This window comes from Opisthorchis viverrini (assembly GCF_000715545.1).
Source record: "Opisthorchis viverrini unplaced genomic scaffold opera_v5_160, whole genome shotgun sequence".
NCBI lineage: Eukaryota > Metazoa > Platyhelminthes > Trematoda > Opisthorchiida > Opisthorchiidae > Opisthorchis > Opisthorchis viverrini.
Genome location: NW_008751817.1, coordinates 104389 through 123940, shown reverse-complemented (window position 1 = coordinate 123940; position 19552 = coordinate 104389). Strand labels below are relative to the sequence as shown.

The 19552-nt window shown below is 44.1% G+C and overlaps 1 protein-coding gene across 1 annotated transcript in view; it reads right to left on the bottom strand.

Annotated features, from left to right (window-relative positions):
* T265_07154 (hypothetical protein) overlaps positions 1 to 19552 on the bottom strand; it is a gene marked incomplete at both ends in the record, with an annotated part of 51725 nt that overhangs the window by 2559 nt on the left and 29614 nt on the right. The window lies entirely within an intron of this gene.

Here is a 19552-nt window from a genome sequence, read left to right as displayed (position 1 = left end):
CCCCCTGCAATGCGCACCTCCTTGCTTCCCCCCCCCCCAAAGCATCGGTGAACGAAACTGTGACAGTTACAACCACTATACGACGAGTAGGCGGTTATTACAGCTGATAATGATAATGACACGTAAACGTACGGCACATATACGTGCCGCAAAACCTGATCTTAAAATTTGTGGGTGCAAAACACATGGCAAAAGATAGGATGACTTTGATTAGCTCATCAAAAAACATACGCGCCTCTATTCTTCGAAAACCAGCGCTGTTCGAAGAACAGTCCGTCTCAATGATTGAGCAGCATGTCGGTTGGACGAGTGTTCCACCAGCGCGACGGAGACCTAGCGAGGAAATGTCCTGACTGGTCGAAATGTCAGCCAATCAGGATCGAGCATTTATAGCTAAGCTTTCTTCGCCATTCCACGAAGATTCTAGCGTGACCTTGTAAACCATTCTGTGATGACCCTATAAATACAGTACCTTCCTTCATTCGTTAAATGACTTTCACAAGCTGTCGTGCTTACCACAGTGGGCGCAGCAAATCCAAACAAACTGAAGACAGTTCGAACCCCCAATATCCATTTCAGCAGAACACCACCAAGCATCGTTACACAGCAACAGATGCAATTCAAAGCAGTCAAAGGAAGACTATTGAATCTTTGATTCATATTCCGTCTGTGCACACAGAAACGGGCTTTCTTCAAGAGATGTTGCTGCTGTGGTGTTTTGTACCTTTATTTTGCTTCCATTATATCATTACGTGTTTCGTCAATTGCGCAATCGTTTTTTTGTTTGAATACAAAAAACTAATACAACGCACCATCGCATAATTTCATGCAATACAAAAGTGGTCACGTGCCTTGACTCTGTCTTCTGATTTCGCTCTCGATTACAGCGGCCACAGGTGTTTTTCATGTGCTAACTCAGGTATCAAAACATTTCAGACTATCTCCGGAAGCTACTGAGTGTGGGAACCGTTCAGAAGAAGCCCCTGAACAACCATGATTGAATTTCTTTTTATTCGTTGATCAAGGCCAACGACGAAAATAGAGAATATTTATTAGTGAGTCCGTTCCACCGGAAATCTTTATTATTATGTACTCAATCTGGCGTTATTAATTAGTTTTTTCTACCTGCTCCAGGATAAATAAATTATTTGGTGGCCAAACCACTACACTAACACGGGAATTACTGAACTCGTTTTGGCGCCAAATCTGCACGGATTTTGGAAGTCTGGTCCAAGAAGAATAAGGATTTGTTTCTGTGCGTTTTCACACCTTTAGATGAAATATGAATATTTCGACTGTTTCTGTGCAAACAGGGAGCAGCTGAACACGATCGTTCACATGTTTCGTTCTCCACAAACTCCCTCGTGGCCTTGGTTTCACAGATATCATGAGGATCCTGGACTAGCTCCCCGTTTATTATTCACTATCAGTTTCTCAAGAGTACCAAAATTGCACTGGGTAATTCACCATTCATGCCAGTGTGATAGACCGCGGGCTGTTCGCACACCAAAGTTGTTTTCGTCGAAACTATAGGATGTTCGAAGTTGTGACTTTAACGGAGAGTAAGTCCAATCTATTTGTATCTTCCGGCGACCTGTTGCTCGTAGCACCTTGTTTAGGTGAGCAAATTTTCAAGGTCGCGGACTATCAGGGATTCGCATTTTCTTACCGGTTAACGCAACGTAAAACACGAAACCGCACTTTCGCATATTTTGGCCTTCTTCGTTGTTCCTCAGAAAGGAAGAAAATTTACCGAATATCTGATGCAAATTTCACCCGGGAAGATCGGTGGTTGATATTTGGTTGCCTTGCACTCCTCAGGTTTAATAAATGCAATTATAAACGAAAAAATATCACTATTACCACAGCCTTTCGATTTTTGATTTTTGTGACCTGTGAGGGGTTCGCAAAGGTTATCGTAGAATCTTGATAACAAGTGCAAGCTAACTTTGGTTGATATTCACTGCAACAGCGTTTTTGTGTTTTGTTCCACTTTCATTCTGTCTTTGCCTAAGGTGTCACGTTTGTTGAAATGCAATCCCTGGAGCCTCACATATTCCTACATGCATGTGATGCCAGCGTTGTTTACACAAATTGGTGATACTTAAGGCGTCATGCAACGACGATGTATAACTGTATATTCGAGACCGAGATATTTATTGCACAAGTGCAGTTTGTAGGGTAAGAACGATAAATTCTTGGTAGGTTTGTGGTATAAGCATCAGCCGAAAAAAATATTTTGTTTGACATACCTGGTCACGACACGTTTTTTGGTGGATTTCAGCTTCCATCAAGTACAGCATTGTTGGACAACAGCATGAACGATGGAGTGGCGTCGCGAGGGCCATCTCCGTTGATGGTCCCTTACTCATGCATGCGCGGCTATGCTGTAGACTAGACGGCGTCATGAGAAGGCTACAGGTATCGTTTCTATTACGAATACGACGCTACATAGGCGGTGACCGCCATGAAGCTGTCGTCATGAAAACGGTAGACGCTGTCACTCGCCTCGACTACGTATCGTAACTGCTGGTTCCGTGTCTGCGTACGGCGCTGATTACTGGGCCTCGTCTATGTACGGTAGCCTAATCCAATGACATAACGACGGCCCCTTACACTCAAATCCAGGCGTTGTCACCCATCTCGAATACTTAATGTACCTGCTAGACCCGCGTTTATGTGCGATATTGATTATGGGAATCAACCTGTGCATATTGACATGATCCACTGGCCAAAGACTGTCTTTCATACCCATAACCATACACGGTGCCGTTTATCTTTACTACAAATGGTAAGCAACAGGCCAGTCTCCGTTCAGGACGGTAAAAATGAGGCCGCAATCGTGCGTGACAGCAAAATCCGATGGCCTGTTTTACCCATAGCTGTACTCGATGTCGCCCTACCGGGCTTTTAATTTTACCTGCTAGTTCCGTGTTCGTGTGTGGCGTTGATTAACCGGCAACCAATCCAATCCGTAACAGTACACGTTAACGCTTACCTTCGCCACTTATGATATAATACGGGACAGCATTTATGCGAGCCGGTGAATACGACGCTTTAGCTATGCACACATACCTAATCTAACGAAGAACGACGGACCTCCTACTCGCATCTGTACGCGATATCGTCTACCCTGACTACCTTCTGAAGTTGGTAAGCCAGTGCCAATATGCGACGCTGATTATCAGGCCTCAACTGTGCACAGTGACCTAATTTAACCACTAACGATGGTCTGTCACACCCATAACCGTGCGCGCTTTCACTTATGTCTGCCGCCTACAGTAAACACCAGGCCTGTATCTACGTGTGGCGATAAAAACGAGGTTCCAACTAGGCGTGATATTTTAGGTTAACGGCTGGCGACGGCCATTCATACCCATAACTATACTCGATGTCACCTGCTAAGGCTGCTGTAGTGACTGCCGGGTCCGTGCACATACTCGTAGCTGACCATTATGTCCCAACCATACATAATAGACCCGATCATTGCAGGTTCGTGCATTGACCTAATCTCTCACAGTAAAATCAAAACTAACATAACTTTGAATGTGCACAAAACGCTGCACTGCACTAGCCATCAAACCGGATCAGAAAAATACCTGCGATCATATATGAGCTTCGTTCTACTTCTGGGTCAACCACTTCTCGGTCAACCACACATATCCCTCTCCTCAAAAAATTGCACGTTCAAGCCAAATCATCTCAAAATGACGAACGTTAAGGGGCTGTCCAGAAACTGAAGCATTTCGGTGCGATGGTGGCATGGCACTGTTATACCCGGTCTGATGGCGCGCCCGCAACTATGCCCCTCATTCCCTTGACCCTTCTCTTACCTAATCGCCAGTCTGTTCCATCGTTTGGAACTACAAACAAGCTCACGCTTTATTGTGACTAACCTTATGATCATGTCCAACCTGTTGGGAATAAACTTCGTTGTAATAACGTGAAACTTGGTGGCCTCAAATTGCACATCAATGGACAGAATCGCTTTCCTTAGCTCATCCAAAATCACCTGCGCCATTTCTTCCTCTTTGGAGATGAGAACGATGTCTGCATACTCCAGATCGACGAGATTTTTGCTTCAAGACATTTGAACACCGGGTCCAGAAGGCATTTTAGCGTTCGTCTCGTTATCTCGTCGATCACGAAATTTGGTGGAAAGGAGGAGAGGGCGGTCTCGACGAACACAATGTTGTTTACGGAAGCCTTTGGAGCTACTCATATATTTCCGTAACGAGTCTACATCTTCTGCACCTACTGTCCACGACGATGCAAAAGACTGCACGGTTGACAACTCTCAATTCAACTGCATGCCCTCTCCGAAGAATATATTCCTCACGCATGATGAATCTCATAATCCGCCTTCTGTATTGAAGAAAGCGAAAACTGATTCCGGTCCGCGCTTGCCCTGGTTGTGGCATAAACCCCGAGCAATCACCCTATGAACCGAAATATTCAATGGTAGAACAGAAAAAGATGCTAAGAGACTCATCAAATTCACGTGATGTAACGCCTCAGGGGCAACTGGTTTTCCAAAGCTCCACGCTTTTCTTTAGGCTGTGACAGCTCCATTTTGAGGTCAGCTCTTCGTGCAAACGGGCGACACCACCAGATATCTCTGATCTCATGTCCCTGCAAGTTCCAAGCTAGCTTAGTTGCGCACAGTATAGCCAATACACGTCCCTCATACTCATATTTTTTCTCACCAGTTCGCATTGACTGCACACCTATCATCTGCACGTAAATATTGATTACCGTTTTGAAACTGCGTAGTGTCGCCCGATTGATGTAGTCAGGAATTGTGACGACTTCTGACTCTCCGTTATTTTGGGAGGCATTCAGACTCACATCAAAGTGCTTATTAGCAAACCTTTCCGACACTTTCCTATTTTGAGTCACAAATGTTGATATGGTCATCTTATTACCTCATTAGAATGACAGCAAATAAACCACAGTGAGCCCTCGATAGACTCAAAAATATCCTGACTATAATGGCTCATTCAAGATGTCCACGTACGTGGCTGTCCCCGGACAGAAGTAAGGCGTCCCGGTGACGGTACCGCGACCGTCGTAACCAGTCCGATGACTTGCCCATAGCTCATTACATCTCTAATGCTTTTCAAAGGAGCGTGTTACCAAAAGATCATCTCAGTCCGTCTAATTTGTGAACGGACTTGAAAGCACTGGCCATCTTACTGTGCTGTCTGCTTGTTCTTCCCTCAAACCCAGTCATTTATCCAACGGCACGATTGGTGGGTCGGTATATTGGTGAATATCAACCTTTCCCTTAAGCCAGATATAGTGTGGGCCGACCATCAGGAAAAAGAACAAAAACCTACCAACTTTGACGAATTCCTTGGCTTCAGCGGAACGCTTGTGGCAACCATAGAAGTAAATTTCATATCCAGGTTGCGAATGTCCTTACGAATTTTAGTCTTTGCGGACGTAATCGGTGTGGTTATTCTCTTAGTCGTTTTGAGATTATTTCCAAATCAAATACGAAAGAAAAAAGGAAAGAAGCCGGCTTTCCCACAAAATTTCCAACCGTTGTTATAAGAACGATGGGCGGAGACACCGGCGACCAGTGAAATACGAATTCCGCGCCCACAGTTGAACGCTAGCTCGTTTACATAATTTTGAATAAAACTGCGGCCGCGTGCAGAGATCTTAGGCTTCCGAAAAATGACCATCAAGTGCAAACTTTATGTCGACTTTTCACTTTTCCGAACCACCGTTGCAGAGCAATTTCGGTTGTGCGTCCAAGACGTAGCAGTTTTAAGTGTGGTGTTGTGTTATATTTTTGCAAATCCTGTCAGAATTAGCAATTATATATTCGTTTGTACGTACTTTGCTCTATGGCAAGCTAGTCGCAAATTTGCTGACCAGGAAAAACGTGTAGCATACGCCGGTTTCGGTCACGTATGTTCGGATGAAAATAAGAATTTTACACGCATATATACATGTTCCCCGCCGCTAATCTATATTTGTATTACAGAAGAAAATCGTTAATCGTGCGCTTCAACGTCTGCAACTAGGTAGAGTAAAGCAGCGACTTGAAAGGATACTTGGTTGAGCAAGCGTCAACAAGCTTTAGATGTGCTTGCGATGCTCGTTTAATAATTATTTATTTCAAATTTTGGTGTAGACCACCAGAGGAGGCTATAGAACATTTTGGTTTATGATGGTAAGTAGGATAGATTCCTAATACCGGTTCTCTCGAATGGTACAATACCGAGTCTATGATAAGACCACAATATGCCACTATAACATGGGCAGTTATGTGCAGTAAGGACAGTCAGTGAGCTCAAATTCAAACGGAAGGAAATTTTTCAAACTTTTGTAGCCCCGGTCTGGGGCACCTGTCAATTTGTATAAGCGGATGTAGTTCCTAAAATCCAATAATTCGGGACAATGGGTGGCCGGGTTCAAGCGTGAATAATTCCCAAGAGGCCTATTGAATATATCACCACACTGGATTTTGAACCGGAATGGAGTAATCAGTGCTTTGAGGCGGCATAGAGCAATAAGTTAAAACTATGTATGAAGGACATTTTTACAAGTAAGTTTTGCATGTTGTCTGGAGGATAACATGCCTTCAAGAGGACAGCGTCGGGATCTTAAAACGCGATGTTTGGGTAAAATCATGACGTCGTGCTCTCTGCCTTCAATTCAGTTGCACCTCCGAATTTGGTAATAACTTTTAATTTGCTTTATGCAACCTAACTGTTTTTTAGAGTTTCGATAAGTGTTGCCTCAAGGGTGAGCCCAAGTTGGTGGCATTATCAGGTTTTGCGTTTTTTGGCCTCATGCTTGTAAATAGTAAACAGCGCCCCATGGCCCTTGGCGGCCGGGTAACTGAAATGGTGATGGGCGTGTGTATTGCTTAGTTCAAGGCGTCGGGTAGGCCCACCGTTCAAGGACGTTCCCAGACTGTGCAAGCGATTTTTGAATTTCGCTCACGTCAAAGAGGCGCAGGAAGGCCATGGATCAAATAAATAACTTCACATCTGCGTCCATATAGCTCCAGCAACCAGACGCCCTGTTATTAAGATGACGTCAAACCATTAACCCGGCCGGATTTATCGGGCAAGCAGTAAGCAAACAATCATGTATAAAAAGAGTTAAGAATACCCCACCGGGTGTAATCATTTTTTAGACAAATAAACAGAGGCGATTATATTGAGGACATTATTTTAACCGTTCATGGCGCAGAATTCGTCCCCATGTTGAGGAGCCGCAGTGCGCTCGGTTCTCATGCACGTGTGCTGGTGTCGATAGGTGTATTGAGAGGGAGCTGTTTCAATGCAAATTAGATTTATTAAAATTTCCGTACTTTGATGTACCTGAACTCCGTAAGATAACAAATTTCATTATTTTGTGGCACAAGATTATGAAAATTCGGGGTTTTTTTAGTAGCGTACGCTAGCCAATGCATAGGGGAATATCCGTGGATGCGTGAGGTTTAATTGAGATAATAAAAGATCCACGCCGGTTTACAACGGCTTTACAATAAAATGTTCAGATTTGTCAGAAGACAGAAAAATAGCAGCCTTGAGGTGTGTTAGTGCGCTACGTTACAAAATCAGCTAGGTAATCAGAAGGCCATAGCCACTAATGGAATATACATTGTGAGTGAGAATTGGTACGATAATAAGGAAAACCTGATGAGACAAAGAACAATGTCAGCATGAAACGGTTCAAAAAATCTGACTTATCGTTTCGTGAGTCGCAGTAATTCCTCCAAATTTGTGCGGACGTAGGTGATGCTTCGTTTACAGGTTCAACTGCTACACCTGAATTATCAGTGTCCTGAGTGTCAATGGCTCCGCGTTTCCATGATGGGTTAACTTTCGCTGTTGTTCTCTCTTTTCGTGTCCTGTGTGCGTGTTGTGTACTCGTTTATATATCTAGGTTCGTCGAGGCGCGTGTGGCAGGGTGAACTTGTGGCGTGGAAAAATAACAATTTGAAATCACATAGAGTCAACTCGACGCGTAAGAACAGGAGGCGGACTTTATTCGATCGAGGTTGCAGGCAGGTCACGATGTTGTCGTGTGTTCCTCGTGGTTGTTGCTCAAACAAGATAAGAGACAGTCCATGTGGATGTACTAATAAAATTATTTCCGGGGGTGAGTAGACAGGAGGGTAGCCGCTATACACTTCAACGTTAGCCTGAGCCTAACTCTCAGAGCAACTCATAGATTACTTGCAATAGCATTGCAAGAGGGCACGCAAGACAATCAAGTCCCCTTTTATTCTATTACATCCAATGTAATTGAAGCAAGCTCATCTACGGTGGCATTATTCTCAAATTTCTAAACAGTGTTCCTCCATCCGACAAATAGACTCACTCGCCTGCCTTGGTTTTTAAGGGAGAAAATTCCCAATACAGACTCCATCGCATGGGTTCTACCATAAAAGCCCTCCATGGCACCGCGAAATCAAAGGTAAGATGCGCTTGAAAGTTTTTTGAGCACTGAAAGGAGGACAGTATGCGAAGAACACATGCGCAGTATAAAGTTACGTAGTATAGTAAGGGATTCCCAGGTGTATGACTTAGCTATGTCACACTCTTTGTGGCCATACGAGAATGATACCCGGGACTCAAAAGAAGAAGATACCAAAAACTGTCCCCGTCATAATTATTGGGCACAGAATTTGTTCAGCACATCATTTTGAAGAAATATGTAACGAACGGCTATTGAAACTTGCGTTATTCGCTACTCCGTTACAATTATTGAACTTCATCTACACAATTATTTTGAGATTACTTGGTGGAATCACTCATGGGGCCTCGCTCCTTATGGGGACGATTTGGCTCTGAAAGACGCACAAGGGCAAGGCGTTGGCGACGCTGGTATCTGGCGTCTGTGTGCCTGATCTTTCATTGCCCTAACCCTTCATCTGGCTGCATATAAATTCGACAACAAATGTTTGGGAACGCGCGGACCAAGAATACATCAGTTCCTGCAGGAATCCCTGGCAGCCGCCCAAGGTGCCAAAAAATGTCTATTTTCAATTCTCCATAAAGCCCAGGTTTCATTGAAAGCACACCATCATGGCCCTCCAGGTACACCTCAGCTTGTTGGGCCCGCACCGCCTTCCTCTTGGATAATACCACTTAACACACACTCTGCCTTATCCATGCAACAGTCAATTCCACATTCCTTCATAGACTGTTCTAAATATTCCCTTGGTTGAAACGTAAAACCTAATAAGACGCAGTTTCGTTCCTAAACCCCTCCGCTTCTTCCACCTGGCTTTACTACAAATACACTATCGTCATTTTGAGCGGTAAGACTTCAATAAAGCTTAGCTCTAGATTACTTGCGCATTGCAAGAGGGCACGCAAGACAATCAAGTCCCCTTTTATTCTATTACATCCAATGTAATTGAAGCAAGCTCATCTACGGTGGCATTATTCTCAAATTTCTAAACAGTGTTCCTCCATCCGACAAATAGACTCACTCGCCTGCCTTGGTTTTTAAGGGAGAAAATTCCCAATACAGACTCCATCGCATGGGTTCTACCATAAAAGCCCTCCATGGCACCGCGAAATCAAAGGTAAGATGCGCTTGAAAGTTTTTTGAGCACTGAAAGGAGGACAGTATGCGAAGAACACATGCGCAGTATAAAGTTACGTAGTATAGTAAGGGATTCCCAGGTGTATGACTTAGCTATGTCACACTCTTTGTGGCCATACGAGAATGATACCCGGGACTCAAAAGAAGAAGATACCAAAAACTGTCCCCGTCATAATTATTGGGCACAGAATTTGTTCAGCACATCATTTTGAAGAAATATGTAACGAACGGCTATTGAAACTTGCGTTATTCGCTACTCCGTTACAATTATTGAACTTCATCTACACAATTATTTTGAGATTACTTGGTGGAATCACTCATGGGGCCTCGCTCCTTATGGGGACGATTTGGCTCTGAAAGACGCACAAGGGCAAGGCGTTGGCGACGCTGGTATCTGGCGTCTGTGTGCCTGATCTTTCATTGCCCTAACCCTTCATCTGGCTGCATATAAATTCGACAACAAATGTTTGGGAACGCGCGGACCAAGAATACATCAGTTCCTGCAGGAATCCCTGGCAGCCGCCCAAGGTGCCAAAAAATGTCTATTTTCAATTCTCCATAAAGCCCAGGTTTCATTGAAAGCACACCATCATGGCCCTCCAGGTACACCTCAGCTTGTTGGGCCCGCACCGCCTTCCTCTTGGATAATACCACTTAACACACACTCTGCCTTATCCATGCAACAGTCAATTCCACATTCCTTCATAGACTGTTCTAAATATTCCCTTGGTTGAAACGTAAAACCTAATAAGACGCAGTTTCGTTCCTAAACCCCTCCGCTTCTTCCACCTGGCTTTACTACAAATACACTATCGTCATTTTGAGCGGTAAGACTTCAATAAAGCTTAGCTCTAAATTTTTATGCTGTAATGGAATAAGCATTTGCTGCTTAATTGCGCAATGCCAATTATGCTTCTAACTTTCAACGCGAAAGGTGCATCTCTATTTGGGTGGCAGTAGAGTTTCCCCACTGCGGTTACCTTAACCATGTAAATCTGTGGAGACAAGAAAGCTAATGAATGTTGCGAACTATTAGGGACATATTTTTAATGTGACTGCAATGTACAACCAGAATGAAAAAAATAACGTCACTTGCTTGCGTCCGAAGATACCAGAGCAGTAGCTTCAAAGCAAAACAAGTGTCGAACTTGGATATGTAATATGTTGTTAGGTCAAAGTTTGACAAACTAAAAATGCGGAGTAAAGCTGTTATGAATGCATAAAACGAATTTTTGAGGCGGTTTTCGGCACCCAGATATATTTGACGTAAACGAAAGCGCCTAATTCCTCTCTGGAGGGTTTATACACTGCCTTAGTACTCAAAGACGTCGTCTTGCAGTCAGCGCTAGATTCTTAGAAGGCATGGACTTAAATTTCCCCACGACAGCTGTAAGTCTATGGCTGCTGTAGCCGCTTTGTGGTGAAGAACGTGGAGAAATCAGGACATATTCTTTGCTCACCCAAATAAACAAAAGCCTTATGATTTTAGAGCCTCTCAGGAAACTTACAGATCAATATATAGTTCGCTATGAAGGAGAATGTGGAAAAAATTATCACCAGCGCACCATTGCGCTCCACCAGGCTCCGATGATGTCAGCCCGATTGGTGAAAAAAACATTTGCAATCAAATTGCCCAGCCAAGCAAACAAACCAACGACCTTCAATGTGTAGTTTGAGCCTTTTTCCCTGGTGATTCAGACCGCGTTGTTTTTATGATATAAAATAGCATCCAGTTAACTCGTCGCAAAAACACGCCAACCGTCAGGACATTACTTCGGTGGAGAAAAAATATAGCAGCAATTTGTGGGTAAACAATCTGAATTTAAGGCAGAATGCGAATCCTTCATGGATGGCTGGTAAAGACAGAGGTAAATCTGAAGTGAACTAGCAATACGGAGTGAGGCGGTATCCGGATAGTCCATAAAAACTAGATGTATACCCTGTAAATCTCACACCCCAGAAACAGCGGTTCGGACACCGTAAATGTTTCTATGTAAAAATGTTTGTGTATGCGCAGTTAAGGAAAGACAGGGGACTTCTGCGATAATATTAATCTGTGGGCGTGCTTTCAGCGTAATCATCCAACCCTGACTGTAATCTATAGCTTCCATGTAGCATAGAGTTTTACCTTGGAAAATAGGAAATTGAGACTAGAAAATGGCCGGACCGAAGCACGAACACGGGGGCGGAGGTGTGACATGGCGCCACATGCTCGTATATTACGTAAGCGCTGATCAGCGAACCTCGAAAAATTTCCAACTCATCTTCGAAAAACATCCACACTGAAAGCAGTTAACCATGTGTGTAAAGCCACCGGAAAACACTACGAATTATACAGCACCTGTGTATTTTGCTTGTGGACGCTCGCGCCAACACTCGATACCCACTACATCATATTGCATGCCCGTAATGTGCTTTACAGGATACCACCTTTTTCGCCTTACTGGCATACGGCTTCCGTCACTATTTAGGTATCTGCATCACCACGACATGTTAATTGTCAAGCACTTTGTGACCCAATTGTTGCATGTCATTCGTAATTTGGTTGGCCATGAGATACTTCACTACCATTAGAGGAACGCCACTAGTTGCCTGGCAAGCAGGTGCCCCTGTGTGACAGATTTAGTCCTGCCATTTAGAAGGTACAATAGCATACTGAGCAGTTTACGCAAGAATACGTTATGCATAGACCATGTAGTTGTAGCCAGAGAAATATACCAGCCACCATCGACTACCCGATTAAAGTGGTATGTCAAATGATAATAGTTCTTTCTAGTATATCGTGACCAAATCAAGTCTAAAATACGGTAAAGCGTCCCCGCTCCTAGAAATGCGGAGATGGGAAGTAGCCGTAGAAAACGGGCATGGTACAAAATTATCCGTTCTAGATGTGCATGAACATGTCATCACCACTTAAGCACACCCAGACATCTACAGTTAAGCGGTACAATCTCCTGGAAAGACGATATATGGGTTGTTTGACATGTCGCAGTATTGATGTGGACAGTGAGGAAGTGCGGCAGGCGATCACAGCAAGGAAATCTGTCTGCATGTGGATATTTGGGTGAGCGTTATAAAGATAATGCGCTGCCTGAGTTGCGACTATTTGCGTGGCCGTCCGCGAGATTAACTAGGATGCAGAGAAATAAAAAGCCTGTTCGGAACCGAACACCGTGGTTCAAGCTTATGCGTCATTGCGGCCAGTTAATTGGAGTGGGTGGTTCACCTGCATGCGGTCGAACTGGTCGGCCTATGACTGAGGTGAGCATGATGGAAGACAGCCGATAAATAGGTTTGTGGAGCACACTCAGAAGGTGAATTGTGGGTTAGAGGAAATCAACTTACCAGTCGAGGACTCTGTTGGAGGCGGATGGGGCCTGCTACGACTAGCTCTGGGGAAGGAGGTCCACAATTCTGGAGGCTTTCATGAGTCCAGATGAACCCACTGCATACCGCTTACGAGAACAAGTGATTAAAGACGATGGAAGTACTGCAGTTCCTTCTTGTTTCTAGATAAGCAGCCAAAGCCTGGGGTGGGCTACTGGAGCTGTGGAGGGAAACTTATCCGAGGTATGGCACCGCCCAACTTTATTTGGTCGTGGTGAACTAGTGCGTGAGAGATTATTTCTTCTTGTTACATTTGGAAATTTGAATTCATGGTGAGGTTCCCAGAGGAAATATGCCGGATAGGAGAAAGGCTCAGTCTAATGGCACGTGGTAACTGCTGCTTCCACCTGGATTCCTATATCTGAAGGCCCGACACGGAACCCGGCTGCGTTTCAATCACCCGAGCTGGTGAAGAGATAGCGGGTATACGGATGCACGTAGGTGCAAAACATATGGGAGACGCAGACATACATACTACCAGACATTCAAAGTTATTAGCCAGCAAACGGCCTCATTCTCAGTCTATGCCTAATAAACTCCAGCCGCCAGATGTTTTATTCGGGTTAGAAAAAGATCAAACCACAAAGAGCTAAAGTAAACACACTGCAGGCAAAAGCTCGCTGAAGCAAGCAAGGAGGGTAACTGGAATTATTACTTAAATCTTCTTATTTTTGTCCAAGGAGGTCCACAATTCTGGGAGCCTTCATGAGTCCAGATGAACCCGCTGCATACCGCTTACGAGAACAAGTGATTAAAGACGGTGGAAGTAGTGCAGTTCCTTCTTGTTTCTAGATAAGCAGCCAAAGCCTGGGGTGGGCTACTGGAGCTGTGGAGGGAAACTTATCCGAGGTATGGCACCGCCCAACTTTATTTGGTCGTGGTGAACTAGTGCGTGAGAGATTATTTCTTCTTGTTACATTTGGAAATTTGAATTCATGGTGAGGTTCCCAGAGGAAATATGCCGGATAGGAGAAAGGCTCAGTCTAATGGCACGTGGTAACTGCTGCTTCCACCTGGATTCCTATATCTGAAGGCCCGACACGGAACCCGGCTGCGTTTCAATCACCCGAGCTGGTGAAGAGATAGCGGGTATACGGATGCACGTAGGTGCAAAACATATGGGAGACGCAGACATACATACTACCAGACATTCAAAGTTATTAGCCAGCAAACGGCCTCATTCTCAGTCTATGCCTAATAAACTCCAGCCGCCAGATGTTTTATTCGGGTTAGAAAAAGATCAAACCACAAAGAGCTAAAGTAAACACACTGCAAGCAAAAGCTTGCTGAAGCAAGTAAGGAGGGTAACTGGAATTATTACCTAAATCTTCTTATTTTTGTCCACTGACTACATATTTATACCGATATATGGTCGAAGGTCCATGGACGCTAGCACCGCATCGACTTAGATCTGCGGTACAGACAGACGTCAGCATTTAGCTTTCAGGTTTTGGTACACAGGAGCAAGCCTCAGAACCCTGGTTTTTACTGAATCACCCATGACACTTACCTTATCATGAGTCAACAAATGTAGTCATATTGTGGTTTAATACCATTTCTTTGGGCTGGGAATGCGACTTGCCCTTTCTGTTGCAGACTTTCAAGTTCACTCAGATAAATTTGCGCTGACAAATCGTCACGCCGCTCATTATTGAGTTGAAACAGATATTTGCAGATCCGTACCCATTCAGTGGGAGTAAATACCGGACGACAGTTTACTGGGGCAAAACCTGTCTCTCCTGTTTTGTTCGCCGGGCAACAATCACCCTAATCTAAAGGCCTGTGGAATCAGCAGGGCCGAGCGATCTACAAATAGTTGTTAGAAAATCCCAGGGGCAACAAGCGCCACGAATTGACCGAAATTTCGGGGATAACATTGCCGGTGCGTATGCCCAATTTCCGCGACAAACGACCAGCAGTGGACGATCGGAAGTTTGACTGTGGCAATATCGAAACTAGAATGCTGATAAGTGAAGATTTTCAGGCTTGCATCAGGGTAAGGTTATCTTGGCTTGTTCTTGCCCCACCTAAGAAAGTGTACAGGCGTGGCCATAGGTATGTTGACGCATGCCATTGACCTGACGTTGATCTAGAACCAACAGCTGACGTACATCACGGCTTTTCTTAGAAATAAGCGTGCGTCCTGATGTTTTGCTCCAAGAAGGGGCGCAGTGAAATCCGTACATTCGTCTCTAATACCAATATCAATGGGTTATATCGCCAGCTTTGAGCAAGGGACGATGCTGACTTTGTCTGGAATAACTTACTGAAAATGCCTTCAAACATTCAAAAGGACTCATACTCAGATTGCTACATCGCCATAAGGTGCGACGCATGTTTTGTGCTGCCACTGCCTTTCAACTTGCAGCATCTGAGGTCATCGGAGAGAAGCTATGGAACAGTGGTCAGAGCAGTTGGGGCAAACAGCTCGTTTTGTGGCTAGTCCTTTGTTTTGACAACGTCAACCAGTCTGCAATCAGGCATAGCGACAAATTTGGTTACTCTCAGGTTTTTACTGCTTAAACCATGTAGACAATTTGGATTTGTTTTATCTGCTTCCGAAAAACACTGCATGAGTTTTATTTTGTGCACAATGTCCTTGCAGGCCGATGCAGTGAATAAATCACTCAGGTATTTTTATTTGACAACGTCAACCAGTCTGCAATCAGGCATAGCGACAAATTTGGTTACTCTCAGGTTTTTACTGCTTAAACCATGTAGACAATTTGGATTTGTTTTATCTGCTTCTGAAAAACGGACAACGTCAAACAGTCTGCAATCAGGCATAGCGAGGTTTTTACTGCTTAAACCATGTAGACTTTGGATTTGTTTTATCTGCTTCTGAAAAACATTGCATGAGTTTTATTTTGTGCACAATGTCCTTGCAGGCCGATGCAGTGAATAAATCACTCAGGTATTTTTATCAAGCCAGGTTGCTTTTTGTGTGTAGCATTGTTAACCTTGGCAAGCTAATGTAAAAAATTCACGCAGGTGACTCGCTGAATATAGAGCGATCTGTTAAAGTCCCTTGATCAAAACCTAACGGGGAAGCAGGCCAAACAGAATCAGGTTAGTCCAACAAGATCGGATTTCTACGGGCTTTTTTACATGACCATGGTGGAGGGAAATTCTTGGAGTCCAAAATTGGAGCCGCTTTTGAGGAAACTGCCTATCAGAAATACTGGTGTTCAACGGGTGCAGGTAACGCAGTAGACAGCGTGCATATTTGTCGTCCATGGGTTCGGTTTCGGTCAACGGATGACCCGCTTTTCCGTCGAAGAAAAGAGTTCGAAAAAAGAGTTGAAAAAAGTTGCAAGTGAAGGGGAATGGATTACAAAATTTAGACGCTGAGGACGAGAGGATAAACAAAATGTAAGCGGAAAAGGCAAGAACCTAAAGAATAAACTGCAGAAAAGCAGGCGTAAGACAAGCTATGCATGAATGATCAAGAGAACAGCAGAAATAACCCATATGGTCAATGATTCACAGGAGGAACCAACAGTGATGTCTTGTACAACGCATCTAATGAATATCTCAAAGATACAACCTTTAGAAAAACGGGTTAAAATTTGATTATAGCTTCATTTGGTATGGCATAAATCAACTTAGGAATTCAGCAAGACGCATCCTTGGATGACCACACATTCACAGATGTAGTTTTGGGTCTTTTTGTTAGCGACCCATCTTAAACGGACGTGCAATGCATATATAGCACGGCTTGTGTAGTGGAGGTATTACCAATAACCAGAAGTTCATATGAAGACCATGAGTGTCTTCGTACGGACCGCGAGAATAGGCGATTGCTTTTCAATTTGCCATAAAAATAACCGGTCATTTTTATGCGAATCTGTTAAAGTCCCTTGATCAAAACCTAACGGGGAAGCAGGCCAAACAGAATCAGGTTAGTCCAACAAGATCGGATTTCTACGGGCTTTTTTACATGACCATGGTGGAGGGAAATTCTTGGAGTCCAAAATTGGAGCCGCTTTTGAGGAAACTGCCTATCAGAAATACTGGTGTTCAACGGGTGCAGGTAACGCAGTAGACAGCGTGCATATTTGTCGTCCATGGGTTCGGTTTCGGTCAACGGATGACCCGCTTTTCCGTCGAAGAAAAGAGTTCGAAAAAAGAGTTGAAAAAAGTTGCAAGTGAAGGGGAATGGATTACAAAATTTAGACGCTGAGGACGAGAGGATAAACAAAATGTAAGCGGAAAAGGCAAGAACCTAAAGAATAAACTGCAGAAAAGCAGGCGTAAGACAAGCTATGCATGAATGATCAAGAGAACAGCAGAAATAACCCATATGGTCAATGATTCACAGGAGGAACCAACAGTGATGTCTTGTACAACGCATCTAATGAATATCTCAAAGATACAACCTTTAGAAAAACGGGTTAAAATTTGATTATAGCTTCACTTGGTATGGCATAAATCAACTTAGGAATTCAGCAAGACGCATCCTTGGATGACCACACATTCACAGAGTTTCGAGTCTTTTTGTTAGCGATCCATCTTAAACGGACGTACAATGCACATATAGCACGGCTTATGTAGTGGAGGTATCACCAATAACCAGAAGTTCATATGAAGACCATGAGTGTCTTCGTACGGACCGCGAGAATAGGCGATTGCTTTGCAATTCGCCATAAAGATACCGGATCATTTTGGTGCGACAGTTTGTGCGCCTTACTAACTTGTTTAGCTTTTCTGGGGGGTGTCCAGTGGTACTTACAATCTGTCCAATAAAGTTCGTTGGCGAGTAGAGCTCTGGTGACCTCCTGTGTGTGTGGTTGAACAAGTGCGCTGATTGTTCCTCAGAATTCGGGCTTCAAATCAGTCTGTAGCCTAACGGCGCAGCGTCTCAGTGAGCCTTTTGGGCTAAAATTTGGTCAGGGACTCCAGCTTTCAGTCTGAGCGCCATGAAAATAGTTCGGAGCTTGTTCAACAATAAACTTTACAGATAGAACTTGCCTTCGGGCCGCGCTTGGCGTTAGGTTAGGACATGGGCTTTTCACCTTATTTGCTACATGGGACAAGGCGGATAATTGGAAACAATTAATTGCTTACGCTTTCTGTCATTTTCTACTATTGCCTACAAATTCCATCTGCCGTCACAAACGACAGCCACATATAAGTAGATCGTAGCTGCTGACACTTTAGTCAGGTACATGTGGAGCAGAAGCCGCAGGCCACCGCTCAAATGAAGTGCCTCACACCCGCTAGTTAGACCCTGCTCTCTTTGTAGTGCGGCCCCTAAGGTGAGAACTCTTTGAAAGATCAACCTCAAAGTTGCTGTTTCACCTACTTTAGATGCTCTTCCGGTTGATGCCTTTTGTATCTCCCAGTTCGGAGCGCAGGATCAAGGCACGGTTGTTGAAATTTCGGAATTCCGCCCATCCAGGCGTTAGAGACTACGAACTTCAGGTGGTTCACAAGTCTCTGTAACGGTTGGCACAGACGTTCGTGTTGCCTTGAATTGTTCAGCCAGGGCTGAACTTGCATCGTTGTTTCTTGATACGATTCGGCTGGGTGGTCTACCGGATGGCTGGTCAAACGTAGCCCGTGAGTCGATAGAGGCGTGGCAGGACCGGGGAGTTTAAGAAACAGGAGTTGCCACCGCCAGGGCTTCACGAATCAGATCCAGCTTATATCCAGTAGACAACCTGAGATACTTTTTTGAGTAAATCAAAGGTAATATTGGAACTCTTGCATATAATAAAGACCAGCGTATCGCATGATGATATACTTTCAGTAGCGTACCAAATGACGCTATGACAGTGCATTTATTTCTTTCATTAGACGTCAGTGGCCTGAGAGTCTCTCTCTCGCTCACTTTATGGCATGGTAATGTCCGACCGCCATCGTGCTACCGGACTCGATTAGCTACCCCCCAAGTCGTCCATGGATGGTTGAAAATTTCGAGTGCCACACTGACTGGAACTTTTATGCTCATTTAGGAACGAGTACGTGCTCCAGTGAACTAATGTCGATAAATATTTTTCCTTGTTTGTAGGAGGCACCTAAACCATAGGTTTTCAACTACAGGGGTAAAGGTCTTTCGACTGTCAAAATAAGGCGTGAGATGCCAGGGTAATCTCTCCGAGTGAGATCCCAACCTGGAGGGAATTGCACCGATGAAGTCTCTAAACTAAATCAAGCGCAAGAGCAGCCACGAATGGTAGTCACGGCATTCCTCGATCATAAGTTAGACCTCAACTTTCTTATGGATAAATCCCGTTCGATATTCATGGCTCGTAAGCATTTCTTGCAACCTTTATTTCAAAATCCCCCGCCCAATTAGGATGTTTGACACGTCTTGACAACTAGTAGGGTTTGTGAAGGTGAACTAATCTGTCCTTGATTCCAATTTAGTCATTGGCACTATCTAGAGTGCATATTCTCATGGCGCATAAATTTAGACATTAAAATAAAGTATTCCGTTTTGTTGAAAGACTTGTTTTGTAGAGATCTTCATTAGCCGACTACTTGTCCACTTGAATACTTTAACTGGAATGCCAGTGGTGGCCTTGTGCTTTGGCTTCTGCGAAAGATCAAAATGAAGAACTTGAGTATGCCAACCAGT